The 25,290-nt window shown below is 47.9% G+C and overlaps 30 non-coding genes across 30 annotated transcripts; all 30 read left to right on the top strand.

Moving 5' to 3' along the window:
* The first annotated feature begins 475 nt into the window (after nucleotides 1-475).
* LOC121196316 lies at nucleotides 476-639 on the top strand. The gene has a single exon (XR_005895784.1). It is a non-coding gene; the product is annotated as a U1 spliceosomal RNA (small nuclear RNA).
* Nucleotides 640-1,216: 577 nt separating this feature from the next.
* On the top strand, nucleotides 1,217-1,407 carry LOC121196532. The gene has a single exon (XR_005895982.1). It is a non-coding gene; the product is annotated as a U2 spliceosomal RNA (small nuclear RNA).
* Nucleotides 1,408-1,797: 390 nt separating this feature from the next.
* On the top strand, nucleotides 1,798-1,912 carry LOC121196748. Its single transcript, XR_005896177.1, has one exon. It is a non-coding gene; the product is annotated as a U5 spliceosomal RNA (small nuclear RNA).
* A 1,165-nt stretch (nucleotides 1,913-3,077) lies between these two features.
* LOC121196437 lies at nucleotides 3,078-3,241 on the top strand. The gene has a single exon (XR_005895899.1). It is a non-coding gene; the product is annotated as a U1 spliceosomal RNA (small nuclear RNA).
* Nucleotides 3,242-3,759: 518 nt separating this feature from the next.
* Nucleotides 3,760-3,923, top strand: LOC121196431. The gene has a single exon (XR_005895893.1). It is a non-coding gene; the product is annotated as a U1 spliceosomal RNA (small nuclear RNA).
* A 577-nt stretch (nucleotides 3,924-4,500) lies between these two features.
* Nucleotides 4,501-4,691, top strand: LOC121196533. Its single transcript, XR_005895983.1, has one exon. It is a non-coding gene; the product is annotated as a U2 spliceosomal RNA (small nuclear RNA).
* A 390-nt stretch (nucleotides 4,692-5,081) lies between these two features.
* Nucleotides 5,082-5,196, top strand: LOC121196749. Its single transcript, XR_005896178.1, has one exon. It is a non-coding gene; the product is annotated as a U5 spliceosomal RNA (small nuclear RNA).
* A 1,164-nt stretch (nucleotides 5,197-6,360) lies between these two features.
* LOC121196317 lies at nucleotides 6,361-6,524 on the top strand. Its single transcript, XR_005895785.1, has one exon. It is a non-coding gene; the product is annotated as a U1 spliceosomal RNA (small nuclear RNA).
* Nucleotides 6,525-7,101: 577 nt separating this feature from the next.
* Nucleotides 7,102-7,292, top strand: LOC121196534. Its single transcript, XR_005895984.1, has one exon. It is a non-coding gene; the product is annotated as a U2 spliceosomal RNA (small nuclear RNA).
* Nucleotides 7,293-7,686: 394 nt separating this feature from the next.
* Nucleotides 7,687-7,801, top strand: LOC121196751. The gene has a single exon (XR_005896180.1). It is a non-coding gene; the product is annotated as a U5 spliceosomal RNA (small nuclear RNA).
* A 1,164-nt stretch (nucleotides 7,802-8,965) lies between these two features.
* LOC121196318 lies at nucleotides 8,966-9,129 on the top strand. Its single transcript, XR_005895786.1, has one exon. It is a non-coding gene; the product is annotated as a U1 spliceosomal RNA (small nuclear RNA).
* A 577-nt stretch (nucleotides 9,130-9,706) lies between these two features.
* On the top strand, nucleotides 9,707-9,897 carry LOC121196535. Its single transcript, XR_005895985.1, has one exon. It is a non-coding gene; the product is annotated as a U2 spliceosomal RNA (small nuclear RNA).
* Nucleotides 9,898-10,291: 394 nt separating this feature from the next.
* LOC121196752 lies at nucleotides 10,292-10,406 on the top strand. The gene has a single exon (XR_005896181.1). It is a non-coding gene; the product is annotated as a U5 spliceosomal RNA (small nuclear RNA).
* Nucleotides 10,407-11,571: 1,165 nt separating this feature from the next.
* On the top strand, nucleotides 11,572-11,735 carry LOC121196319. Its single transcript, XR_005895787.1, has one exon. It is a non-coding gene; the product is annotated as a U1 spliceosomal RNA (small nuclear RNA).
* Nucleotides 11,736-12,312: 577 nt separating this feature from the next.
* Nucleotides 12,313-12,503, top strand: LOC121196536. Its single transcript, XR_005895986.1, has one exon. It is a non-coding gene; the product is annotated as a U2 spliceosomal RNA (small nuclear RNA).
* Nucleotides 12,504-12,897: 394 nt separating this feature from the next.
* Nucleotides 12,898-13,012, top strand: LOC121196753. The gene has a single exon (XR_005896182.1). It is a non-coding gene; the product is annotated as a U5 spliceosomal RNA (small nuclear RNA).
* Nucleotides 13,013-14,176: 1,164 nt separating this feature from the next.
* LOC121196320 lies at nucleotides 14,177-14,340 on the top strand. Its single transcript, XR_005895788.1, has one exon. It is a non-coding gene; the product is annotated as a U1 spliceosomal RNA (small nuclear RNA).
* A 518-nt stretch (nucleotides 14,341-14,858) lies between these two features.
* Nucleotides 14,859-15,022, top strand: LOC121196321. Its single transcript, XR_005895789.1, has one exon. It is a non-coding gene; the product is annotated as a U1 spliceosomal RNA (small nuclear RNA).
* Nucleotides 15,023-15,540: 518 nt separating this feature from the next.
* LOC121196419 lies at nucleotides 15,541-15,704 on the top strand. Its single transcript, XR_005895882.1, has one exon. It is a non-coding gene; the product is annotated as a U1 spliceosomal RNA (small nuclear RNA).
* A 577-nt stretch (nucleotides 15,705-16,281) lies between these two features.
* On the top strand, nucleotides 16,282-16,472 carry LOC121196537. The gene has a single exon (XR_005895987.1). It is a non-coding gene; the product is annotated as a U2 spliceosomal RNA (small nuclear RNA).
* Nucleotides 16,473-16,866: 394 nt separating this feature from the next.
* Nucleotides 16,867-16,981, top strand: LOC121196754. The gene has a single exon (XR_005896183.1). It is a non-coding gene; the product is annotated as a U5 spliceosomal RNA (small nuclear RNA).
* A 1,162-nt stretch (nucleotides 16,982-18,143) lies between these two features.
* On the top strand, nucleotides 18,144-18,307 carry LOC121196322. The gene has a single exon (XR_005895790.1). It is a non-coding gene; the product is annotated as a U1 spliceosomal RNA (small nuclear RNA).
* A 577-nt stretch (nucleotides 18,308-18,884) lies between these two features.
* LOC121196619 lies at nucleotides 18,885-19,075 on the top strand. Its single transcript, XR_005896065.1, has one exon. It is a non-coding gene; the product is annotated as a U2 spliceosomal RNA (small nuclear RNA).
* A 394-nt stretch (nucleotides 19,076-19,469) lies between these two features.
* LOC121196755 lies at nucleotides 19,470-19,584 on the top strand. The gene has a single exon (XR_005896184.1). It is a non-coding gene; the product is annotated as a U5 spliceosomal RNA (small nuclear RNA).
* Nucleotides 19,585-20,747: 1,163 nt separating this feature from the next.
* LOC121196323 lies at nucleotides 20,748-20,911 on the top strand. Its single transcript, XR_005895791.1, has one exon. It is a non-coding gene; the product is annotated as a U1 spliceosomal RNA (small nuclear RNA).
* A 518-nt stretch (nucleotides 20,912-21,429) lies between these two features.
* On the top strand, nucleotides 21,430-21,593 carry LOC121196324. Its single transcript, XR_005895792.1, has one exon. It is a non-coding gene; the product is annotated as a U1 spliceosomal RNA (small nuclear RNA).
* A 518-nt stretch (nucleotides 21,594-22,111) lies between these two features.
* Nucleotides 22,112-22,275, top strand: LOC121196325. The gene has a single exon (XR_005895793.1). It is a non-coding gene; the product is annotated as a U1 spliceosomal RNA (small nuclear RNA).
* A 577-nt stretch (nucleotides 22,276-22,852) lies between these two features.
* Nucleotides 22,853-23,043, top strand: LOC121196538. Its single transcript, XR_005895988.1, has one exon. It is a non-coding gene; the product is annotated as a U2 spliceosomal RNA (small nuclear RNA).
* Nucleotides 23,044-23,437: 394 nt separating this feature from the next.
* LOC121196756 lies at nucleotides 23,438-23,552 on the top strand. The gene has a single exon (XR_005896185.1). It is a non-coding gene; the product is annotated as a U5 spliceosomal RNA (small nuclear RNA).
* A 1,160-nt stretch (nucleotides 23,553-24,712) lies between these two features.
* LOC121196426 lies at nucleotides 24,713-24,876 on the top strand. The gene has a single exon (XR_005895888.1). It is a non-coding gene; the product is annotated as a U1 spliceosomal RNA (small nuclear RNA).
* Nucleotides 24,877-25,290: the final 414 nt, after the last annotated feature.

Consider the following 25,290-nt stretch of genomic DNA (forward strand, 5'->3'; position numbering starts at 1 on the left):
GAAGAAAGAAGCCCTCAGATATTTCTGCACAATTATTGACAAGGAAGGGAGGAGCTAGTGCTGTTACAAGGACAAGAGGAAACCACAGGAAAGTCCAGATCAGCTCCAAGGTTTTCGCTGAGTCAATACATGTTAGTAGTTCATGTCAGTGTTTAGTTCATTTAGTCAAATGTTTTGAAAAGTGTCCCACGTGGGCCTTTGCTTTCTTTCCCAAGAGACAGCTTGACTAGTGGCATTTCACACAGTGTTCCTTTGTTTTTGGCAGAGCAGTGCATGATGGGTAGATCCAACAAAGCGCGTTTGCCGCACGCCGCAGCCTATTTGCAGCAGTGTTTGTGTCTTTTCAGCCATAAATGTAACAGACAAAGGGGAGCTGATGCTCAAGGCGCTGAAATGTGGGATTATGCATTGTAGGCACCGTCAGCCAGAGCGCGGTGCCTGGTGACCACCACCCGCTCTCTTCCAGCTGCAGCTCATACTTACCTGGCAGGGGAGATACCATGATCAACAAGGTGGTTCACCCAGGGCGAGGCTCAGTCATTGCACTCCGGCTGTGCTGACCCCTGCGAATTCCCCAAATGTGGGAATCTCGACTGCATAATTTCTGGTAGTGGGGGACTGCGTTCGCGCTCTCCCCTGTTGCGTGCGTGTAGAAGAAAACACAATGTGTCAGGAATGCCCATGTGCTAACCTGCTGAAGGCTCTCCGTTTTGTGAAGTGGCTTTGTTGATTTGGAGTTACATGTCAGCTTTTGCAGTCTGTCCACAAAGCGGCAGTGTTGCTCTGCAGAAGCTCTCTGGCGTGCGCTACAGAGTGGCGTGTTTAGTCATGACAATTCCCCGTGTTCCCGTTGGAATTGGGGAAGTGGGCGTGGCCTTTCCATGACAAAATGAAGTGTGAGCTCTCCTGTCCGACTGTGCTGCTTGTTTGTGGAAGAAATGTGTGCTAGATGTTCTTCTAGTATGCTTTATTTCTAGGCTTTGGTGTGGAACAGCAATGAGTTGAAGCTATTTTTGGCCGGCTTTGCCGTATGGCTGAGCCTTTTGAGTTGGTGAAAGGTCAAACATCTTTGTATAGCGGCAGGGAAAAGTACACGGCAGACAGATGGGCGGAGTTGCTAAGTGGCGGCAATCGATAAGCTGGCTTACAAACGGGACACCGCGACAAGTGACGGTTGTACCAAGAGCTTGATTTGGACGTCAAACGCTTGGGCCTCATCGCTTCTCGGCCTTTTGGCTAAGATCAAGTGTAGTATCTGTTCTTATCAGTTTAATATCTGATATGTCCCCTATATGGGGATAACGTATTAAACCCATTTTTAGGAGAGGGAGCTGAAAAGGGAGCTTGCTCCGCTCACTCCACGCATCGACCTGGCATTGCAGTGCCGCCGGGAACGGTGCACCTTTCTCTTGCTTTGTAGAAAATCAAGCTCTGACACGCATGTTTAGTTAGGAGTCAAACTTTTACAGTGGCTGAAGGAAAATGCGGCTAAGTTTTTATCAAGTGAATTGTGCACAACCAGTCAGTTGATTTACTGATATCACCCAGGGAACCCCGCTCAACAACACAGTGCACTTCAGCTACGATGATTGGTCGCGGACTCCCTGAAGACGCCTGATCGTTTCCCAGACTTTGTAGTCTCCATGTAAAAGCCAGGCCTGGATTTTTCAGGCTGGAGGTGGTGGGGGGTGGAGGGGAGGCTGGGATTTAGCACGCGGCAAGCCAAGGGAGGCGCACCGCGACGGTGGTAGCTGGGACGACTAGGGTCCTCAGCTGCTCTCTGAGACAGGCCTGTTCTGACTCTTGTTTCTCTTCATAACGCACAAGTCTTTCGCCTTTTACTAAAGACTTCCGTGGAGAGGAACACCAATGAGTTGAAGTTATTTTTGGCTGGCTCGGCCTTATGGCTGAGCCTTTTGAGTTGGTGAAAAGTCAAACATCTTTATAGAGCGCCACAAGTGGGAGCTCCCCTGTCCGACTTTGCTCTTTCTTTGCGGAAGAAATGTGTGCTAGATGTTGTCATTTCGCTGGTATACTTTATTTTTAGGCTTTGGTGGGGATGCTGGTGTCTTTGAGACAAGAAAAGTGTACATGATGACAGTAAAAAAAGAAATAACGCTACTGAATGAACTTATTTCTTCAATATGACAGATGATGCTTGAAAAATATACAGTTGTAAGAAGCAAAGGAAACAAGAGAAGCTTTTACAAAAACAAGGTTCATGCAGCATTTTCACTTTGCACTCATCAAACACACATTCACAGATGACTACATGAATACATGACTTTATGTGTGTACAGGTCTAGTGTTTTTTTTTTTTTTTTTGTATTCTTTGACAGAGGCACTGGTACTGACATAGGTCTGAGATGCTAAGAGAGAGAGAGGTTAGGGCGAGGGAAAGCATTATGCCAGAGAGTGTCCTCACAAAGATATAAGTACCGGTATGTGTGAGCGTGTGTTTGTCCTTTGATGCCTTTGATGTATCAAGATTCTACAGTCTGATGTCAGAGGCTGCAGTAAGTGGACACACAGCCAGAGACAAGTTCAGAAGTCAAACAGGAGCAGAAACAGTTGGACTGGACAGGACTTGCTTATGATTTAGGAAGAAAGAAGCCCTCAGATATTTCTGCACAATTATTGACAAGGAAGGGAGGAGCTACTGCTGTTACAAGGACAAGAGGAAACCACAGGAAAGTCCAGATCAGCTCCAAGGTTTTCGCTGAGTCAATACATGTTAGTAGTTCATGTCAGTGTTTAGTTCATTTAGTCAAATGTTTTGAAAAGTGTCCCACGTGGGCCTTTGCTTTCTTTCCCAAGAGACAGCTTGACTAGTGGCATTTCACACAGTGTTCCTTTGTTTTTGGCAGAGCAGTGCATGATGGGTAGATCCAACAAAGCGCGTTTGCCGCACGCCGCAGCCTATTTGCAGCAGTGTTTGTGTCTTTTCAGCCATAAATGTAACAGACAAAGGGGAGCTGATGCTCAAGGCGCTGAAATGTGGGATTATGCATTGTAGGCACCGTCAGCCAGAGCGCGGTGCCTGGTGACCACCACCCGCTCTCTTCCAGTTGCAGCTCATACTTACCTGGCAGGGGAGATACCATGATCAACAAGGTGGTTCACCCAGAGCGAGGCTCAGTCATTGCACTCCGGCTGTGCTGACCCCTGCGAATTCTCCAAATGTGGGAATCTCGACTGCATAATTTCTGGTAGTGGGGGACTGCGTTCGCGCTCTCCCCTGTTGCGTGCGTGTAGAAGAAAACACAATGTGTCAGGAATGCCCATGCGCTAACCTGTTGAAGACTCTCCGTTTTGTGAAGTGGCTTTGTTGATTTGGAGTTACATGTCAGCTTTTGCAGTCTTTCCACAAAGCGGCAGTGTTGCTCTGCAGAAGCTCTCTGGCGTACGCTACAGAGTGGCGTGTTTAGTCATGACAATTCCCCGTGTTCCCGTTGGAATTGGGGAAGTGGGCGTGGCCTTTCCATGACAAAATGATAAGAGACAGCTTGACTAGTGGCATTTCACACAGTGTTCCTTTGTTTTTGGCAGAGCAGTGCATGATGGGTAGATCCAACAAAGCGCGTTTGCCGCACGCCGCAGCCTATTTGCAGCAGTGTTTGTGTCTTTTCAGCCATAAATGTAACAGACAAAGGGGAGCTGATGCTCAAGGCGCTGAAATGTGGGATTATGCATTGTAGGCACCGTCAGCCAGAGCGCGGTGCCTGGTGACCACCACCCGCTCTCTTCCAGCTGCAGCTCATACTTACCTGGCAGGGGAGATACCATGATCAACAAGGTGGTTCACCCAGGGCGAGGCTCAGTCATTGCACTCCGGCTGTGCTGACCCCTGCGAATTCCCCAAATGTGGGAATCTCGACTGCATAATTTCTGGTAGTGGGGGACTGCGTTCGCACTCTCCCCTGTTGCGTGCGTGTAGAAGAAAACACAATGTGTCAGGAATGCCCATGCGCTAACCTGTTGAAGACTCTCCGTTTTGTGAAGTGGCTTTGTTGATTTGGAGTTACATGTCAGCTTTTGCAGTCTGTCCACAAAGCGGCAGTGTTGCTCTGCAGAAGCTCTCTGGCGTGCGCTACAGAGTGGCGTGTTTAGTCATGACAATTCCCCGTGTTCCCGTTGGAATTGGGGAAGTGGGCGTGGCCTTTCCATGACAAAATGAAGTGTGAGCTCTCCTGTCCGACTTTGCTGCTTGTTTGTGGACGAAATGTGTGCTAGATGTTCTTCTAGTATGCTTTATTTCTAGGCTTTGGTGTGGAACAGCAATGAGTTGAAGCTATTTTTGGCCGGCTTTGCCGTATGGCTGAGCCTTTTGAGTTGGTGAAAGGTCAAACATCTTTGTATAGCGGCAGGGAAAAGTACACGGCAGACAGATGGGCGGAGTTGCTAAGTGGCGGCAATCGATAAGCTGGCTTACAAACGGGACACCGCGACAAGTGACGGTTGTACCAAGAGCTTGATTTGGACGTCAAACGCTTGGGCCTCATCGCTTCTCGGCCTTTTGGCTAAGATCAAGTGTAGTATCTGTTCTTATCAGTTTAATATCTGATATGTCCCCTATATGGGGATAACGTATTAAACCCATTTTTAGGAGAGGGAGCTGAAAAGGGAGCTTGCTCCGCTCACTCCACGCATCGACCTGGCATTGCAGTGCCGCCGGGAACGGTGCACCTTTCTCTTGCTTTGTAGAAAATCAAGCTCTGACACGCATGTTTAGTTAGGAGTCAAACTTTTACAGTGGCTGAAGGAAAATGCGGCTAAGTTTTTATCAAGTGAATTGTGCACAACCAGTCAGTTGATTTACTGATATCACCCAGGGAACCCCGCTCAACAACACAGTGCACTTCAGCTACGATGATTGGTCGCGGACTCCCTGAAGACGCCTGATCGTTTCCCAGACTTTGTAGTCTCCATGTAAAAGCCAGGCCTGGATTTTTCAGGCTGGAGGTGGTGGGGGGTGGAGGGGAGGCTGGGATTTAGCACGCGGCAAGCCAAGGGAGGCGCACCGCGACGGTGGTAGCTGGGACGACTAGGGTCCTCAGCTGCTCTCTGAGACAGGCCTGTTCTGACTCTTGTTTCTCTTCATAACGCACAAGTCTTTCGCCTTTTACTAAAGACTTCCGTGGAGAGGAACACCAATGAGTTGAAGTTATTTTTGGCTGGCTCGGCCTTATGGCTGAGCCTTTTGAGTTGGTGAAAAGTCAAACATCTTTATAGAGCGCCACAAGTGGGAGCTCCCCTGTCCGACTTTGCTCTTTCTTTGCGGAAGAAATGTGTGCTAGATGTTGTCATTTCGCTGGTATACTTTATTTTTAGGCTTTGGTGGGGATGCTGCCGTCTTTGAGACAAGAAAAGTGTACATGATGACAGTAAAAAAAGAAATAACGCTACTGAATGAACTTATTTCTTCAATATGACAGATGATGCTTGAAAAATATACAGTTGTAAGAAGCAAAGGAAACAAGAGAAGCTTTTACAAAAACAAGGTTCATGCAGCATTTTCACTTTGCACTCATCAAACACACATTCACAGATGACTACATGAATACATGACTTTATGTGTGTACAGGTCTAGTGTTTTTTTTTTTTTTTTGTATTCTTTGACAGAGGCACTGCTACTGACATAGGTCTGAGATGCTAAGAGAGAGAGAGGTTAGGGCGAGGGAAAGCATTATGCCAGAGAGTGTCCTCACAAAGATATAAGTACCGGTATGTGTGAGCGTGTGTTTGTCCTTTGATGCCTTTGATGTATCAAGATTCTACAGTCTGATGTCAGAGGCTGCAGTAAGTGGACACACAGCCAGAGACAAGTTCAGAAGTCAAACAGGAGCAGAAACAGTTGGACTGGACAGGACTTGCTTATGATTTAGGAAGAAAGAAGCCCTCAGATATTTCTGCACAATTATTGGCAAGGAAGGGAGGAGCTACTGCTGTTACAAGGACAAGAGGAAACCACAGGAAAGTCCAGATCAGCTCCAAGGTTTTCGCTGAGTCAATACATGTTAGTAGTTCATGTCAGTGTTTAGTTCATTTAGTCAAATGTTTTGAAAAGTGTCCCACGTGGGCCTTTGCTTTCTTTCCCAAGAGACAGCTTGACTAGTGGCATTTCACACAGTGTTCCTTTGTTTTTGGCAGAGCAGTGCATGATGGGTAGATCCAACAAAGCGCGTTTGCCGCACGCCGCAGCCTATTTGCAGCAGTGTTTGTGTCTTTTCAGCCATAAATGTAACAGACAAAGGGGAGCTGATGCTCAAGGCGCTGAAATGTGGGATTATGCATTGTAGGCACCGTCAGCCAGAGCGCGGTGCCTGGTGACCACCACCCGCTCTCTTCCAGCTGCAGCTCATACTTACCTGGCAGGGGAGATACCATGATCAACAAGGTGGTTCACCCAGGGCGAGGCTCAGTCATTGCACTCCGGCTGTGCTGACCCCTGCGAATTCCCCAAATGTGGGAATCTCGACTGCATAATTTCTGGTAGTGGGGGACTGCGTTCGCGCTCTCCCCTGTTGCGTGCGTGTAGAAGAAAACACAATGTGTCAGGAATGCCCATGCGCTAACCTGTTGAAGACTCTCCGTTTTGTGAAGTGGCTTTGTTGATTTGGAGTTACATGTCAGCTTTTGCAGTCTGTCCACAAAGCGGCAGTGTTGCTCTGCAGAAGCTCTCTGGCGTGCGCTACAGAGTGGCGTGTTTAGTCATGACAATTCCCCGTGTTCCCGTTGGAATTGGGGAAGTGGGCGTGGCCTTTCCATGACAAAATGAAGTGTGAGCTCTCCTGTCCGACTTTGCTGCTTGTTTGTGGACGAAATGTGTGCTAGATGTTCTTCTAGTATGCTTTATTTCTAGGCTTTGGTGTGGAACAGCAATGAGTTGAAGCTATTTTTGGCCGGCTTTGCCATATGGCTGAGCCTTTTGAGTTGGTGAAAGGTCAAACATCTTTGTATAGCGGCAGGGAAAAGTACACGGCAGACAGATGGGCGGAGTTGCTAAGTGGCGGCAATCGATAAGCTGGCTTACAAACGGGACACCGCGACAAGTGACGGTTGTACCAAGAGCTTGATTTGGACGTCAAACGCTTGGGCCTCATCGCTTCTCGGCCTTTTGGCTAAGATCAAGTGTAGTATCTGTTCTTATCAGTTTAATATCTGATATGTCCCCTATATGGGGATAACGTATTAAACCCATTTTTAGGAGAGGGAGCTGAAAAGGGAGCTTGCTCCGCTCACTCCACGCATCGACCTGGCATTGCAGTGCCGCCGGGAACGGTGCACCTTTCTCTTGCTTTGTAGAAAATCAAGCTCTGACACGCATGTTTAGTTAGGAGTCAAACTTTTACAGTGGCTGAAGGAAAATGCGGCTAAGTTTTTATCAAGTGAATTGTGCACAACCAGTCAGTTGATTTACTGATATCACCCAGGGAACCCCGCTCAACAACACAGTGCACTTCAGCTGCGATGATTGGTCGCGGACTCCCTGAAGACGCCTGATCGTTTCCCAGACTTTGTAGTCTCCATGTAAAAGCCAGGCCTGGATTTTTCAGGCTGGAGATGCTGGGGGGGCAATGGAGGGGAGGCTGGGATTTAGCACGCGGCAAGCCAAGGGAGGCGCACCGCGACGGTGGTAGCTGGGACGACTAGGGTCCTCAGCTGCTCTCTGAGACAGGCCTGTTCTGACTCTTGTTTCTCTTCATAACGCACAAGTCTTTCGCCTTTTACTAAAGACTTCCGTGGAGAGGAACACCAATGAGTTGAAGTTATTTTTGGCTGGCTCGGCCTTATGGCTGAGCCTTTTGAGTTGGTGAAAAGTCAAACATCTTTATAGAGCGCCACAAGTGGGAGCTCCCCTGTCCGACTTTGCTCTTTCTTTGCGGAAGAAATGTGTGCTAGATGTTGTCATTTCGCTGGTATACTTTATTTTTAGGCTTTGGTGGGGATGCTGCCGTCTTTGAGACAAGAAAAGTGTACATGATGACAGTAAAAAAAGAAATAACGCTACTGAATGAACTTATTTCTTCAATATGACAGATGATGCTTGAAAAATATACAGTTGTAAGAAGCAAAGGAAACAAGAGAAGCTTTTACAAAAACAAGGTTCATGCAGCATTTTCACTTTGCACTCATCAAACACACATTCACAGATGACTACATGAATACATGACTTTATGTGTGTACAGGTCTAGTGTTTTTTTTTTTTTTTTGTATTCTTTGACAGAGGCACTGGTACTGACATAGGTCTGAGATGCTAAGAGAGAGAGAGGTTAGGGCGAGGGAAAGCATTATGCCAGAGAGTGTCCTCACAAAGATATAAGTACCGGTATGTGTGAGCGTGTGTTTGTCCTTTGATGCCTTTGATGTATCAAGATTCTACAGTCTGATGTCAGAGGCTGCAGTAAGTGGACACACAGCCAGAGACAAGTTCAGAAGTCAAACAGGAGCAGAAACAGTTGGACTGGACAGGACTTGCTTATGATTTAGGAAGAAAGAAGCCCTCAGATATTTCTGCACAATTATTGACAAGGAAGGGAGGAGCTACTGCTGTTACAAGGACAAGAGGAAACCACAGGAAAGTCCAGGTCAGCTCCAAGGTTTTCGCTGAGTCAATACATGTTAGTAGTTCATGTCAGTGTTTAGTTCATTTAGTCAAATGTTTTGAAAAGTGTCCCACGTGGGCCTTTGCTTTCTTTCCCAAGAGACAGCTTGACTAGTGGCATTTCACACAGTGTTCCTTTGTTTTTGGCAGAGCAGTGCATGATGGGTAGATCCAACAAAGCGCGTTTGCCGCACGCCGCAGCCTATTTGCAGCAGTGTTTGTGTCTTTTCAGCCATAAATGTAACAGACAAAGGGGAGCTGATGCTCAAGGCGCTGAAATGTGGGATTATGCATTGTAGGCACCGTCAGCCAGAGCGCGGTGCCTGGTGACCACCACCCGCTCTCTTCCAGCTGCAGCTCATACTTACCTGGCAGGGGAGATACCATGATCAACAAGGTGGTTCACCCAGGGCGAGGCTCAGTCATTGCACTCCGGCTGTGCTGACCCCTGCGAATTCCCCAAATGTGGGAATCTCGACTGCATAATTTCTGGTAGTGGGGGACTGCGTTCGCGCTCTCCCCTGTTGCGTGCGTGTAGAAGAAAACACAATGTGTCAGGAATGCCCATGCGCTAACCTGTTGAAGACTCTCCGTTTTGTGAAGTGGCTTTGTTGATTTGGAGTTACATGTCAGCTTTTGCAGTCTGTCCACAAAGCGGCAGTGTTGCTCTGCAGAAGCTCTCTGGCGTGCGCTACAGAGTGGCGTGTTTAGTCATGACAATTCCCCGTGTTCCCGTTGGAATTGGGGAAGTGGGCGTGGCCTTTCCATGACAAAATGAAGTGTGAGCTCTCCTGTCCGACTGTGCTGCTTGTTTGTGGAAGAAATGTGTGCTAGATGTTCTTCTAGTATGCTTTATTTCTAGGCTTTGGTGTGGAACAGCAATGAGTTGAAGCTATTTTTGGCCGGCTTTGCCGTATGGCTGAGCCTTTTGAGTTGGTGAAAGGTCAAACATCTTTGTATAGCGGCAGGGAAAAGTACACGGCAGACAGATGGGCGGAGTTGCTAAGTGGCGGCAATCGATAAGCTGGCTTACAAACGGGACACCGCGACAAGTGACGGTTGTACCAAGAGCTTGATTTGGACGTCAAACGCTTGGGCCTCATCGCTTCTCGGCCTTTTGGCTAAGATCAAGTGTAGTATCTGTTCTTATCAGTTTAATATCTGATATGTCCCCTATATGGGGATAACGTATTAAACCCATTTTTAGGAGAGGGAGCTGAAAAGGGAGCTTGCTCCGCTCACTCCACGCATCGACCTGGCATTGCAGTGCCGCCGGGAACGGTGCACCTTTCTCTTGCTTTGTAGAAAATCAAGCTCTGACACGCATGTTTAGTTAGGAGTCAAACTTTTACAGTGGCTGAAGGAAAATGCGGCTAAGTTTTTATCAAGTGAATTGTGCACAACCAGTCAGTTGATTTACTGATATCACCCAGGGAACCCCGCTCAACAACACAGTGCACTTCAGCTACGATGATTGGTCGCGGACTCCCTGAAGACGCCTGATCGTTTCCCAGACTTTGTAGTCTCCATGTAAAAGCCAGGCCTGGATTTTTCAGGCTGGAGATGCTGGGGGGGCAATGGAGGGGAGGCTGGGATTTAGCACGCGGCAAGCCAAGGGAGGCACACCGCGACGGTGGTAGCTGGGACGACTAGGGTCCTCAGCTGCTCTCTGAGACAGGCCTGTTCTGACTCTTGTTTCTCTTCATAACGCACAAGTCTTTCGCCTTTTACTAAAGACTTCCGTGGAGAGGAACACCAATGAGTTGAAGTTATTTTTGGCTGGCTCGGCCTTATGGCTGAGCCTTTTGAGTTGGTGAAAAGTCAAACATCTTTATAGAGCGCCACAAGTGGGAGCTCCCCTGTCCGACTTTGCTCTTTCTTTGGGGAAGAAATGTGTGTTAGATGTTGTCATTTCGCTGGTATACTTTATTTTTAGGCTTTGGTGGGGATGCTGCCGTCTTTGAGACAAGAAAAGTGTACATGATGACAGTAAAAAAAGAAATAACGCTACTGAATGAACTTATTTCTTCAATATGACAGATGATGCTTGAAAAATATACAGTTGTAAGAAGCAAAGGAAACAAGAGAAGCTTTTACAAAAACAAGGTTCATGCAGCATTTTCACTTTGCACTCATCAAACACACATTCACAGATGACTACATGAATACATGACTTTATGTGTGTACAGGTCTAGTGTTTTTTTTTTTTTTTTTGTATTCTTTGACAGAGGCACTGGTACTGACATAGGTCTGAGATGCTAAGAGAGAGAGAGGTTAGGGCGAGGGAAAGCATTATGCCAGAGAGTGTCCTCACAAAGATATAAGTACCGGTATGTGTGAGCGTGTGTTTGTCCTTTGATGCCTTTGATGTATCAAGATTCTACAGTCTGATGTCAGAGGCTGCAGTAAGTGGACACACAGCCAGAGACAAGTTCAGAAGTCAAACAGGAGCAGAAACAGTTGGACTGGACAGGACTTGCTTATGATTTAGGAAGAAAGAAGCCCTCAGATATTTCTGCACAATTATTGACAAGGAAGGGAGGAGCTACTGCTGTTACAAGGACAAGAGGAAACCACAGGAAAGTCCAGATCAGCTCCAAGGTTTTCGCTGAGTCAATACATGTTAGTAGTTCATGTCAGTGTTTAGTTCATTTAGTCAAATGTTTTGAAAAGTGTCCCACGTGGGCCTTTGCTTTCTTTCCCAAGAGACAGCTTGACTAGTGGCATTTCACACAGTGTTCCTTTGTTTTTGGCAGAGCAGTGCATGATGGGTAGATCCAACAAAGCGCGTTTGCCGCACGCCGCAGCCTATTTGCAGCAGTGTTTGTGTCTTTTCAGCCATAAATGTAACAGACAAAGGGGAGCTGATGCTCAAGGCGCTGAAATGTGGGATTATGCATTGTAGGCACCGTCAGCCAGAGCGCGGTGCCTGGTGACCACCACCCGCTCTCTTCCAGCTGCAGCTCATACTTACCTGGCAGGGGAGATACCATGATCAACAAGGTGGTTCACCCAGGGCGAGGCTCAGTCATTGCACTCCGGCTGTGCTGACCCCTGCGAATTCCCCAAATGTGGGAATCTCGACTGCATAATTTCTGGTAGTGGGGGACTGCGTTCGCGCTCTCCCCTGTTGCGTGCGTGTAGAAGAAAACACAATGTGTCAGGAATGCCCATGCGCTAACCTGTTGAAGACTCTCCGTTTTGTGAAGTGGCTTTGTTGATTTGGAGTTACATGTCAGCTTTTGCAGTCTGTCCACAAAGCGGCAGTGTTGCTCTGCAGAAGCTCTCTGGCGTGCGCTACAGAGTGGCGTGTTTAGTCATGACAATTCCCCGTGTTCCCGTTGGAATTGGGGAAGTGGGCGTGGCCTTTCCATGACAAAATGAAGTGTGAGCTCTCCTGTCCGACTTTGCTGCTTGTTTGTGGACGAAATGTGTGCTAGATGTTCTTCTAGTATGCTTTATTTCTAGGCTTTGGTGTGGAACAGCAATGAGTTGAAGCTATTTTTGGCCGGCTTTGCCGTATGGCTGAGCCTTTTGAGTTGGTGAAAGGTCAAACATCTTTGTATAGCGGCAGGGAAAAGTACACGGCAGACAGATGGGCGGAGTTGCTAAGTGGCGGCAATCGATAAGCTGGCTTACAAACGGGACACCGCGACAAGTGACGGTTGTACCAAGAGCTTGATTTGGACGTCAAACGCTTGGGCCTCATCGCTTCTCGGCCTTTTGGCTAAGATCAAGTGTAGTATCTGTTCTTATCAGTTTAATATCTGATATGTCCCCTATATGGGGATAACGTATTAAACCCATTTTTAGGAGAGGGAGCTGAAAAGGGAGCTTGCTCCGCTCACTCCACGCATCGACCTGGCATTGCAGTGCCGCCGGGAACGGTGCACCTTTCTCTTGCTTTGTAGAAAATCAAGCTCTGACACGCATGTTTAGTTAGGAGTCAAACTTTTACAGTGGCTGAAGGAAAATGCGGCTAAGTTTTTATCAAGTGAATTGTGCACAACCAGTCAGTTGATTTACTGATATCACCCAGGGAACCCCGCTCAACAACACAGTGCACTTCAGCTACGATGATTGGTCGCGGACTCCCTGAAGACGCCTGATCGTTTCCCAGACTTTGTAGTCTCCATGTAAAAGCCAGGCCTGGATTTTTCAGGCTGGAGATGCTGGGGGGGCAATGGAGGGGAGGCTGGGATTTAGCACGCGGCAAGCCAAGGGAGGCGCACCGCGACGGTGGTAGCTGGGACGACTAGGGTCCTCAGCTGCTCTCTGAGACAGGCCTGTTCTGACTCTTGTTTCTCTTCATAACGCACAAGTCTTTCGCCTTTTACTAAAGACTTCCGTGGAGAGGAACACCAATGAGTTGAAGTTATTTTTGGCTGGCTCGGCCTTATGGCTGAGCCTTTTGAGTTGGTGAAAAGTCAAACATCTTTATAGAGCGCCACAAGTGGGAGCTCCCCTGTCCGACTTTGCTCTTTCTTTGCGGAAGAAATGTGTGCTAGATGTTGTCATTTCGCTGGTATACTTTATTTTTAGGCTTTGGTGGGGATGCTGCCGTCTTTGAGACAAGAAAAGTGTACATGATGACAGTAAAAAAAGAAATAACGCTACTGAATGAACTTATTTCTTCAATATGACAGATGATGCTTGAAAAATATACAGTTGTAAGAAGCAAAGGAAACAAGAGAAGCTTTTACAAAAACAAGGTTCATGCAGCATTTTCACTTTGCACTCATCAAACACACATTCACAGATGACTACATGAATACATGACTTTATGTGTGTACAGGTCTAGTGTTTTTTGTTTTTTTTTGTATTCTTTGACAGAGGCACTGGTACTGACATAGGTCTGAGATGCTAAGAGAGAGAGAGGTTAGGGCGAGGGAAAGCATTATGCCAGAGAGTGTCCTCACAAAGATATAAGTACCGGTATGTGTGAGCGTGTGTTTGTCCTTTGATGCCTTTGATGTATCAAGATTCTACAGTCTGATGTCAGAGGCTGCAGTAAGTGGACACACAGCCAGAGACAAGTTCAGAAGTCAAACAGGAGCAGAAACAGTTGGACTGGACAGGACTTGCTTATGATTTAGGAAGAAAGAAGCCCTCAGATATTTCTGCACAATTATTGACAAGGAAGGGAGGAGCTACTGCTGTTACAAGGACAAGAGGAAACCACAGGAAAGTCCAGGTCAGCTCCAAGGTTTTCGCTGAGTCAATACATGTTAGTAGTTCATGTCAGTGTTTAGTTCATTTAGTCAAATGTTTTGAAAAGTGTCCCACGTGGGCCTTTGCTTTCTTTCCCAAGAGACAGCTTGACTAGTGGCATTTCACACAGTGTTCCTTTGTTTTTGGCAGAGCAGTGCATGATGGGTAGATCCAACAAAGCGCGTTTGCCGCACGCCGCAGCCTATTTGCAGCAGTGTTTGTGTCTTTTCAGCCATAAATGTAACAGACAAAGGGGAGCTGATGCTCAAGGCGCTGAAATGTGGGATTATGCATTGTAGGCACCGTCAGCCAGAGCGCGGTGCCTGGTGACCACCACCCGCTCTCTTCCAGCTGCAGCTCATACTTACCTGGCAGGGGAGATACCATGATCAACAAGGTGGTTCACCCAGGGCGAGGCTCAGTCATTGCACTCCGGCTGTGCTGACCCCTGCGAATTCCCCAAATGTGGGAATCTCGACTGCATAATTTCTGGTAGTGGGGGACTGCGTTCGCGCTCTCCCCTGTTGCGTGCGTGTAGAAGAAAACACAATGTGTCAGGAATGCCCATGCGCTAACCTGTTGAAGACTCTCCGTTTTGTGAAGTGGCTTTGTTGATTTGGAGTTACATGTCAGCTTTTGCAGTCTGTCCACAAAGCGGCAGTGTTGCTCTGCAGAAGCTCTCTGGCGTGCGCTACAGAGTGGCGTGTTTAGTCATGACAATTCCCCGTGTTCCCGTTGGAATTGGGGAAGTGGGCGTGGCCTTTCCATGACAAAATGATAAGAGACAGCTTGACTAGTGGCATTTCACACAGTGTTCCTTTGTTTTTGGCAGAGCAGTGCATGATGGGTAGATCCAACAAAGCGCGTTTGCCGCACGCCGCAGCCTATTTGCAGCAGTGTTTGTGTCTTTTCAGCCATAAATGTAACAGACAAAGGGGAGCTGATGCTCAAGGCGCTGAAATGTGGGATTATGCATTGTAGGCACCGTCAGCCAGAGCGCGGTGCCTGGTGACCACCACCCGCTCTCTTCCAGTTGCAGCTCATACTTACCTGGCAGGGGAGATACCATGATCAACAAGGTGGTTCACCCAGGGCGAGGCTCAGTCATTGCACTCCGGCTGTGCTGACCCCTGCGAATTCCCCAAATGTGGGAATCTCGACTGCATAATTTCTGGTAGTGGGGGACTGCGTTCGCGCTCTCCCCTGTTGCGTGCGTGTAGAAGAAAACACAATGTGTCAGGAATGCCCATGCGCTAACCTGTTGAAGACTCTCCGTTTTGTGAAGTGGCTTTGTTGATTTGGAGTTACATGTCAGCTTTTGCAGTCTGTCCACAAAGCGGCAGTGTTGCTCTGCAGAAGCTCTCTGGCGTGCGCTACAGAGTGGCGTGTTTAGTCATGACAATTCCCCGTGTTCCCGTTGGAATTGGGGAAGTGGGCGTGGCCTTTCCATGACAAAATGATAAGAGACAGCTTGACTAGTGGCATTTCACACAGTGTTCCTTTGTTTTTGGCAGAGCAGTGCATGATGGGTAGATCCAACAAAGCGCGTTTGCCGCACGCCGCAGCCTATTTGCAGCAGTGTTTGTGTCTTTTCAGCCATAAATGTAACAGACAAAGGGGAGCTGATGCTCAAGGCGCTGAAATGTGGGATTATGCATTGTAGGCACCGTCAGCCAGAGCGCGGTGCCTGGTGACCACCACCCGCTCTCTTCCAGCTGCAGCTCATACTTACCTGGCAGGGGAGATACCATGATCAACAAGGTGGTTCACCCAGGGCGAGGCTCAGTCATTGCACTCCGGCTGTGCTGACCCCTGCGAATTCCCCAAATGTGGGAATCTCGACTGCATAATTTCTGGTAGTGGGGGACTGCGTTCGTGCTCTCCCCTGTTGCGTGCGTGTAGAAGAAAACACAATGTGTCAGGAATGCCCATGCGCTAACCTGTTGAAGACTCTCCGTTTTGTGAAGTGGCTTTGTTGATTTGGAGTTACATGTCAGCTTTTGCAGTCTGTCCACAAAGCGGCAGTGTTGCTCTGCAGAAGCTCTCTGGCGTGCGCTACAGAGTGGCGTGTTTAGTCATGACAATTCCCCGTGTTCCCGTTGGAATTGGGGAAGTGGGCGTGGCCTTTCCATGACAAAATGAAGTGTGAGCTCTCCTGTCCGACTTTGCTGCTTGTTTGTGGACGAAATGTGTGCTAGATGTTCTTCTAGTATGCTTTATTTCTAGGCTTTGGTGTGGAACAGCAATGAGTTGAAGCTATTTTTGGCCGGCTTTGCCGTATGGCTGAGCCTTTTGAGTTGGTGAAAGGTCAAACATCTTTGTATAGCGGCAGGGAAAAGTACACGGCAGACAGATGGGCGGAGTTGCTAAGTGGCGGCAATCGATAAGCTGGCTTACAAACGGGACACCGCGACAAGTGACGGTTGTACCAAGAGCTTGATTTGGACGTCAAACGCTTGGGCCTCATCGCTTCTCGGCCTTTTGGCTAAGATCAAGTGTAGTATCTGTTCTTATCAGTTTAATATCTGATATGTCCCCTATATGGGGATAACGTATTAAACCCATTTTTAGGAGAGGGAGCTGAAAAGGGAGCTTGCTCCGCTCACTCCACGCATCGACCTGGCATTGCAGTGCCGCCGGGAACGGTGCACCTTTCTCTTGCTTTGTAGAAAATCAAGCTCTGACACGCATGTTTAGTTAGGAGTCAAACTTTTACAGTGGCTGAAGGAAAATGCGGCTAAGTTTTTATCAAGTGAATTGTGCACAACCAGTCAGTTGATTTACTGATATCACCCAGGGAACCCCGCTCAACAACACAGTGCACTTCAGCTACGATGATTGGTCGCGGACTCCCTGAAGATGCCTGATCGTTTCCCAGACTTTGTAGTCTCCATGTAAAAGCCAGGCCTGGATTTTTCAGGCTGGAGATGCTGGGGGGGCAATGGAGGGGAGGCTGGGATTTAGCACGCGGCAAGCCAAGGGAGGCGCACCGCGACGGTGGTAGCTGGGACGACTAGGGTCCTCAGCTGCTCTCTGAGACAGGCCTGTTCTGACTCTTGTTTCTCTTCATAACGCACAAGTCTTTCGCCTTTTACTAAAGACTTCCGTGGAGAGGAACACCAATGAGTTGAAGTTATTTTTGGCTGGCTCGGCCTTATGGCTGAGCCTTTTGAGTTGGTGAAAAGTCAAACATCTTTATAGAGCGCCACAAGTGGGAGCTCCCCTGTCCGACTTTGCTCTTTCTTTGCGGAAGAAATGTGTGCTAGATGTTGTCATTTCGCTGGTATACTTTATTTTTAGGCTTTGGTGGGGATGCTGGTGTCTTTGAGACAAGAAAAGTGTACATGATGACAGTAAAAAAAGAAATAACGCTACTGAATGAACTTATTTCTTCAATATGACAGATGATGCTTGAAAAATATACAGTTGTAAGAAGCAAAGGAAACAAGAGAAGCTTTTACAAAAACAAGGTTCATGCAGCATTTTCACTTTGCACTCATCAAACACACATTCACAGATGACTACATGAATACATGACTTTATGTGTGTACAGGTCTAGTGTTTTTTTTTTTTTTGTATTCTTTGACAGAGGCACTGGTACTGACATAGGTCTGAGATGCTAAGAGAGAGAGAGGTTAGGGCGAGGGAAAGCATTATGCCAGAGAGTGTCCTCACAAAGATATAAGTACCGGTATGTGTGAGCGTGTGTTTGTCCTTTGATGCCTTTGATGTATCAAGATTCTACAGTCTGATGTCAGAGGCTGCAGTAAGTGGACACACAGCCAGAGACAAGTTCAGAAGTCAAACAGGAGCAGAAACAGTTGGACTGGACAGGACTTGCTTATGATTTAGGAAGAAAGAAGCCCTCAGATATTTCTGCACAATTATTGACAAGGAAGGGAGGAGCTACTGCTGTTACAAGGACAAGAGGAAACCACAGGAAAGTCCAGATCAGCTCCAAGGTTTTCACTGAGTCAATACATGTTAGTAGTTCATGTCAGTGTTTAGTTCATTTAGTCAAATGTTTTGAAAAGTGTCCCACGTGGGCCTTTGCTTTCTTTCCCAAGAGACAGCTTGACTAGTGGCATTTCACACAGTGTTCCTTTGTTTTTGGCAGAGCAGTGCATGATGGGTAGATCCAACAAAGCGCGTTTGCCGCACGCCGCAGCCTATTTGCAGCAGTGTTTGTGTCTTTTCAGCCATAAATGTAACAGACAAAGGGGAGCTGATGCTCAAGGCGCTGAAATGTGGGATTATGCATTGTAGGCACCGTCAGCCAGAGCGCGGTGCCTGGTGACCACCACCCGCTCTCTTCCAGCTGCAGCTCATACTTACCTGGCAGGGGAGATACCATGATCAACAAGGTGGTTCACCCAGGGCGAGGCTCAGTCATTGCACTCCGGCTGTGCTGACCCCTGCGAATTCCCCAAATGTGGGAATCTCGACTGCATAATTTCTGGTAGTGGGGGACTGCGTTCGCGCTCTCCCCTGTTGCGTGCGTGTAGAAGAAAACACAATGTGTCAGGAATGCCCATGCGCTAACCTGTTGAAGACTCTCCGTTTTGTGAAGTGGCTTTGTTGATTTGGAGTTACATGTCAGCTTTTGCAGTCTGTCCACAAAGCGGCAGTGTTGCTCTGCAGAAGCTCTCTGGCGTGCGCTACAGAGTGGCGTGTTTAGTCATGACAATTCCCCGTGTTCCCGTTGGAATTGGGGAAGTGGGCGTGGCCTTTCCATGACAAAATGAAGTGTGAGCTCTCCTGTCCGACTGTGCTGCTTGTTTGTGGAAGAAATGTGTGCTAGATGTTCTTCTAGTATGCTTTATTTCTAGGCTTTGGTGTGGAACAGCAATGAGTTGAAGCTATTTTTGGCCGGCTTTGCCGTATGGCTGAGCCTTTTGAGTTGGTGAAAGGTCAAACATCTTTGTATAGCGGCAGGGAAAAGTACACAGCAGACAGATGGGCGGAGTTGCTAAGTGGCGGCAATCGATAAGCTGGCTTACAAACGGGACACCGCGACAAGTGACGGTTGTACCAAGAGCTTGATTTGGACGTCAAACGCTTGGGCCTCATCGCTTCTCGGCCTTTTGGCTAAGATCAAGTGTAGTATCTGTTCTTATCAGTTTAATATCTGATATGTCCCCTATATGGGGATAACGTATTAAACCCATTTTTAGGAGAGGGAGCTGAAAAGGGAGCTTGCTCCGCTCACTCCACGCATCGACCTGGCATTGCAGTGCTGCCGGGAACGGTGCACCTTTCTCTTGCTTTGTAGAAAATCAAGTTCTGACACGCATGTTTAGTTAGGAGTCAAACTTTTACAGTGGCTGAAGGAAAATGCGGCTAAGTTTTTATCAAGTGAATTGTGCACAACCAGTCAGTTGATTTACTGATATCACCCAGGGAACCCCGCTCAACAACACAGTGCACTTCAGCTACGATGATTGGTCGCGGACTCCCTGAAGACGCCTGATCGTTTCCCAGACTTTGTAGTCTCCATGTAAAAGCCAGGCCTGGATTTTTCAGGCTGGAGATGCTGGGGGGGCAATGGAGGGGAGGCTGGGATTTAGCACGCGGCAAGCCAAGGGAGGCACACCGCGACGGTGGTAGCTGGGACGACTAGGGTCCTCAGCTGCTCTCTGAGACAGGCCTGTTCTGACTCTTGTTTCTCTTCATAACGCACAAGTCTTTCGCCTTTTACTAAAGACTTCCGTGGAGAGGAACACCAATGAGTTGAAGTTATTTTTGGCTGGCTCGGCCTTATGGCTGAGCCTTTTGAGTTGGTGAAAAGTCAAACATCTTTATAGAGCGCCACAAGTGGGAGCTCCCCTGTCCGACTTTGCTCTTTCTTTGCGGAAGAAATGTGTGCTAGATGTTGTCATTTTGCTGGTATACTTTATTTTTAGGCTTTGGTGGGGATGCTGGTGTCTTTGAGACAAGAAAAGTGTACATGATGACAGTAAAAAAAGAAATAACGCTACTGAATGAACTTATTTCTTCAATATGACAGATGATGCTTGAAAAATATACAGTTGTAAGAAGCAAAGGAAACAAGAGAAGCTTTTACAAAAACAAGGTTCATGCAGCATTTTCACTTTGCACTCATCAAACACACATTCACAGATGACTACATGAATACATGACTTTATGTGTGTACAGGTCTAGTGTTTTTTTTTTTTTTTGTATTCTTTGACAGAGGCACTGGTACTGACATAGGTCTGAGATGCTAAGAGAGAGAGAGGTTAGGGCGAGGGAAAGCATTATGCCAGAGAGTGTCCTCACAAAGATATAAGTACCGGTATGTGTGAGCGTGTGTTTGTCCTTTGATGCCTTTGATGTATCAAGATTCTACAGTCTGATGTCAGAGGCTGCAGTAAGTGGACACACAGCCAGAGACAAGTTCAGAAGTCAAACAGGAGCAGAAACAGTTGGACTGGACAGGACTTGCTTATGATTTAGGAAGAAAGAAGCCCTCAGATATTTCTGCACAATTATTGACAAGGAAGGGAGGAGCTAGTGCTGTTACAAGGACAAGAGGAAACCACAGGAAAGTCCAGATCAGCTCCAAGGTTTTCGCTGAGTCAATACATGTTAGTAGTTCATGTCAGTGTTTAGTTCATTTAGTCAAATGTTTTGAAAAGTGTCCCACGTGGGCCTTTGCTTTCTTTCCCAAGAGACAGCTTGACTAGTGGCATTTCACACAGTGTTCCTTTGTTTTTGGCAGAGCAGTGCATGATGGGTAGATCCAACAAAGCGCGTTTGCCGCACGCCGCAGCCTATTTGCAGCAGTGTTTGTGTCTTTTCAGCCATAAATGTAACAGACAAAGGGGAGCTGATGCTCAAGGCGCTGAAATGTGGGATTATGCATTGTAGGCACCGTCAGCCAGAGCGCGGTGCCTGGTGACCACCACCCGCTCTCTTCCAGCTGCAGCTCATACTTACCTGGCAGGGGAGATACCATGATCAACAAGGTGGTTCACCCAGGGCGAGGCTCAGTCATTGCACTCCGGCTGTGCTGACCCCTGCGAATTCCCCAAATGTGGGAATCTCGACTGCATAATTTCTGGTAGTGGGGGACTGCGTTCGCGCTCTCCCCTGTTGCGTGCGTGTAGAAGAAAACACAATGTGTCAGGAATGCCCATGCGCTAACCTGTTGAAGACTCTCCGTTTTGTGAAGTGGCTTTGTTGATTTGGAGTTACATGTCAGCTTTTGCAGTCTGTCCACAAAGCGGCAGTGTTGCTCTGCAGAAGCTCTCTGGCGTGCGCTACAGAGTGGCGTGTTTAGTCATGACAATTCCCCGTGTTCCCGTTGGAATTGGGGAAGTGGGCGTGGCCTTTCCATGACAAAATGATAAGAGACAGCTTGACTAGTGGCATTTCACACAGTGTTCCTTTGTTTTTGGCAGAGCAGTGCATGATGGGTAGATCCAACAAAGCGCGTTTGCCGCACGCCGCAGCCTATTTGCAGCAGTGTTTGTGTCTTTTCAGCCATAAATGTAACAGACAAAGGGGAGCTGATGCTCAAGGCGCTGAAATGTGGGATTATGCATTGTAGGCACCGTCAGCCAGAGCGCGGTGCCTGGTGACCACCACCCGCTCTCTTCCAGTTGCAGCTCATACTTACCTGGCAGGGGAGATACCATGATCAACAAGGTGGTTCACCCAGGGCGAGGCTCAGTCATTGCACTCCGGCTGTGCTGACCCCTGCGAATTCCCCAAATGTGGGAATCTCGACTGCATAATTTCTGGTAGTGGGGGACTGCGTTCGCGCTCTCCCCTGTTGCGTGCGTGTAGAAGAAAACACAATGTGTCAGGAATGCCCATGCGCTAACCTGTTGAAGACTCTCCGTTTTGTGAAGTGGCTTTGTTGATTTGGAGTTACATGTCAGCTTTTGCAGTCTGTCCACAAAGCGGCAGTGTTGCTCTGCAGAAGCTCTCTGGCGTGCGCTACAGAGTGGCGTGTTTAGTCATGACAATTCCCCGTGTTCCCGTTGGAATTGGGGAAGTGGGCGTGGCCTTTCCATGACAAAATGATAAGAGACAGCTTGACTAGTGGCATTTCACACAGTGTTCCTTTGTTTTTGGCAGAGCAGTGCATGATGGGTAGATCCAACAAAGCGCGTTTGCCGCACGCCGCAGCCTATTTGCAGCAGTGTTTGTGTCTTTTCAGCCATAAATGTAACAGACAAAGGGGAGCTGATGCTCAAGGCGCTGAAATGTGGGATTATGCATTGTAGGCACCGTCAGCCAGAGCGCGGTGCCTGGTGACCACCACCCGCTCTCTTCCAGCTGCAGCTCATACTTACCTGGCAGGGGAGATACCATGATCAACAAGGTGGTTCACCCAGGGCGAGGCTCAGTCATTGCACTCCGGCTGTGCTGACCCCTGCGAATTCCCCAAATGTGGGAATCTCGACTGCATAATTTCTGGTAGTGGGGGACTGCGTTCGCGCTCTCCCCTGTTGCGTGCGTGTAGAAGAAAACACAATGTGTCAGGAATGCCCATGCGCTAACCTGTTGAAGACTCTCCGTTTTGTGAAGTGGCTTTGTTGATTTGGAGTTACATGTCAGCTTTTGCAGTCTGTCCACAAAGCGGCAGTGTTGCTCTGCAGAAGCTCTCTGGCGTGCGCTACAGAGTGGCGTGTTTAGTCATGACAATTCCCCGTGTTCCCGTTGGAATTGGGGAAGTGGGCGTGGCCTTTCCATGACAAAATGAAGTGTGAGCTCTCCTGTCCGACTTTGCTGCTTGTTTGTGGACGAAATGTGTGCTAGATGTTCTTCTAGTATGCTTTATTTCTAGGCTTTGGTGTGGAACAGCAATGAGTTGAAGCTATTTTTGGCCGGCTTTGCCGTATGGCTGAGCCTTTTGAGTTGGTGAAAGGTCAAACATCTTTGTATAGCGGCAGGGAAAAGTACACGGCAGACAGATGGGCGGAGTTGCTAAGTGGCGGCAATCGATAAGCTGGCTTACAAACGGGACACCGCGACAAGTGACGGTTGTACCAAGAGCTTGATTTGGACGTCAAACGCTTGGGCCTCATCGCTTCTCGGCCTTTTGGCTAAGATCAAGTGTAGTATCTGTTCTTATCAGTTTAATATCTGATATGTCCCCTATATGGGGATAACGTATTAAACCCATTTTTAGGAGAGGGAGCTGAAAAGGGAGCTTGCTCCGCTCACTCCACGCATCGACCTGGCATTGCAGTGCCGCCGGGAACGGTGCACCTTTCTCTTGCTTTGTAGAAAATCAAGCTCTGACACGCATGTTTAGTTAGGAGTCAAACTTTTACAGTGGCTGAAGGAAAATGCGGCTAAGTTTTTATCAAGTGAATTGTGCACAACCAGTCAGTTGATTTACTGATATCACCCAGGGAACCCCGCTCAACAACACAGTGCACTTCAGCTACGATGATTGGTCGCGGACTCCCTGAAGACGCCTGATTGTTTCCCAGACTTTGTAGTCTCCATGTAAAAGCCAGGCCTGGATTTTTCAGGCTGGAGATGCTGGGGGGGCAATGGAGGGGAGGCTGGGATTTAGCACGCGGCAAGCCAAGGGAGGCACACCGCGACGGTGGTAGCTGGGACGACTAGGGTCCTCAGCTGCTCTCTGAGACAGGCCTGTTCTGACTCTTGTTTCTCTTCATAACGCACAAGTCTTTCGCCTTTTACTAAAGACTTCCGTGGAGAGGAACACCAATGAGTTGAAGTTATTTTTGGCTGGCTCGGCCTTATGGCTGAGCCTTTTGAGTTGGTGAAAAGTCAAACATCTTTATAGAGCGCCACAAGTGGGAGCTCCCCTGTCCGACTTTGCTCTTTCTTTGCGGAAGAAATGTGTGCTAGATGTTGTCATTTCGCTGGTATACTTTATTTTTAGGCTTTGGTGGGGATGCTGCCGTCTTTGAGACAAGAAAAGTGTACATGATGACAGTAAAAAAAGAAATAACGCTACTGAATGAACTTATTTCTTTAATATGACAGATGATGCTTGAAAATATACAGTTGTAAGAAGCAAAGGAAACAAGAGAAGCTTTTACAAAAACAAGGTTCATGCAGCATTTTCACTTTGCACTCATCAAACACACATTCACAGATGACTACATGAATACATGACTTTATGTGTGTACAGGTCTAGTGTTTTTTTTTTTTTGTATTCTTTGACAGAGGCACTGCTACTGACATAGGTCTGAGATGCTAAGAGAGAGAGAGGTTAGGGCGAGGGAAAGCATTATGCCAGAGAGTGTCCTCACAAAGATATAAGTACCGGTATGTGTGAGCGTGTGTTTGTCCTTTGATGCCTTTGATGTATCAAGATTCTACAGTCTGATGTCAGAGGCTGCAGTAAGTGGACACACAGCCAGAGACAAGTTCAGAAGTCAAACAGGAGCAGAAACAGTTGGACTGGACAGGACTTGCTTATGATTTAGGAAGAAAGAAGCCCTCAGATATTTCTGCACAATTATTGACAAGGAAGGGAGGAGCTACTGCTGTTACAAGGACAAGAGGAAACCACAGGAAAGTCCAGGTCAGCTCCAAGGTTTTCGCTGAGTCAATACATGTTAGTAGTTCATGTCAGTGTTTAGTTCATTTAGTCAAATGTTTTGAAAAGTGTCCCACGTGGGCCTTTGCTTTCTTTCCCAAGAGACAGCTTGACTAGTGGCATTTCACACAGTGTTCCTTTGTTTTTGGCAGAGCAGTGCATGATGGGTAGATCCAACAAAGCGAGTTTGCCGCACGCCGCAGCCTATTTGCAGCAGTGTTTGTGTCTTTTCAGCCATAAATGTAACAGACAAAGGGGAGCTGATGCTCAAGGCGCTGAAATGTGGGATTATGCATTGTAGGCACCGTCAGCCAGAGCGCGGTGCCTGGTGACCACCACCCGCTCTCTTCCAGCTGCAGCTCATACTTACCTGGCAGGGGAGATACCATGATCAACAAGGTGGTTCACCCAGGGCGAGGCTCAGTCATTGCACTCCGGCTGTGCTGACCCCTGCGAATTCTCCAAATGTGGGAATCTCGACTGCATAATTTCTGGTAGTGGGGGACTGCGTTCGCGCTCTCCCCTGTTGCGTGCGTGTAGAAGAAAACACAATGTGTCAGGAATGCCCATGCGCTAACCTGTTGAAGACTCTCCGTTTTGTGAAGTGGCTTTGTTGATTTGGAGTTACATGTCAGCTTTTGCAGTCTGTCCACAAAGCGGCAGTGTTGCTCTGCAGAAGCTCTCTGGCGTGCGCTACAGAGTGGCGTGTTTAGTCATGACAATTCCCCGTGTTCCCGTTGGAATTGGGGAAGTGGGCGTGGCCTTTCCATGACAAAATGATAAGAGACAGCTTGACTAGTGGCATTTCACACAGTGTTCCTTTGTTTTTGGCAGAGCAGTGCATGATGGGTAGATCCAACAAAGCGCGTTTGCCGCACGCCGCAGCCTATTTGCAGCAGTGTTTGTGTCTTTTCAGCCATAAATGTAACAGACAAAGGGG

Source organism: Toxotes jaculatrix, chromosome 16, assembly GCF_017976425.1.
Source record: "Toxotes jaculatrix isolate fToxJac2 chromosome 16, fToxJac2.pri, whole genome shotgun sequence".
NCBI lineage: Eukaryota > Metazoa > Chordata > Actinopteri > Toxotidae > Toxotes > Toxotes jaculatrix.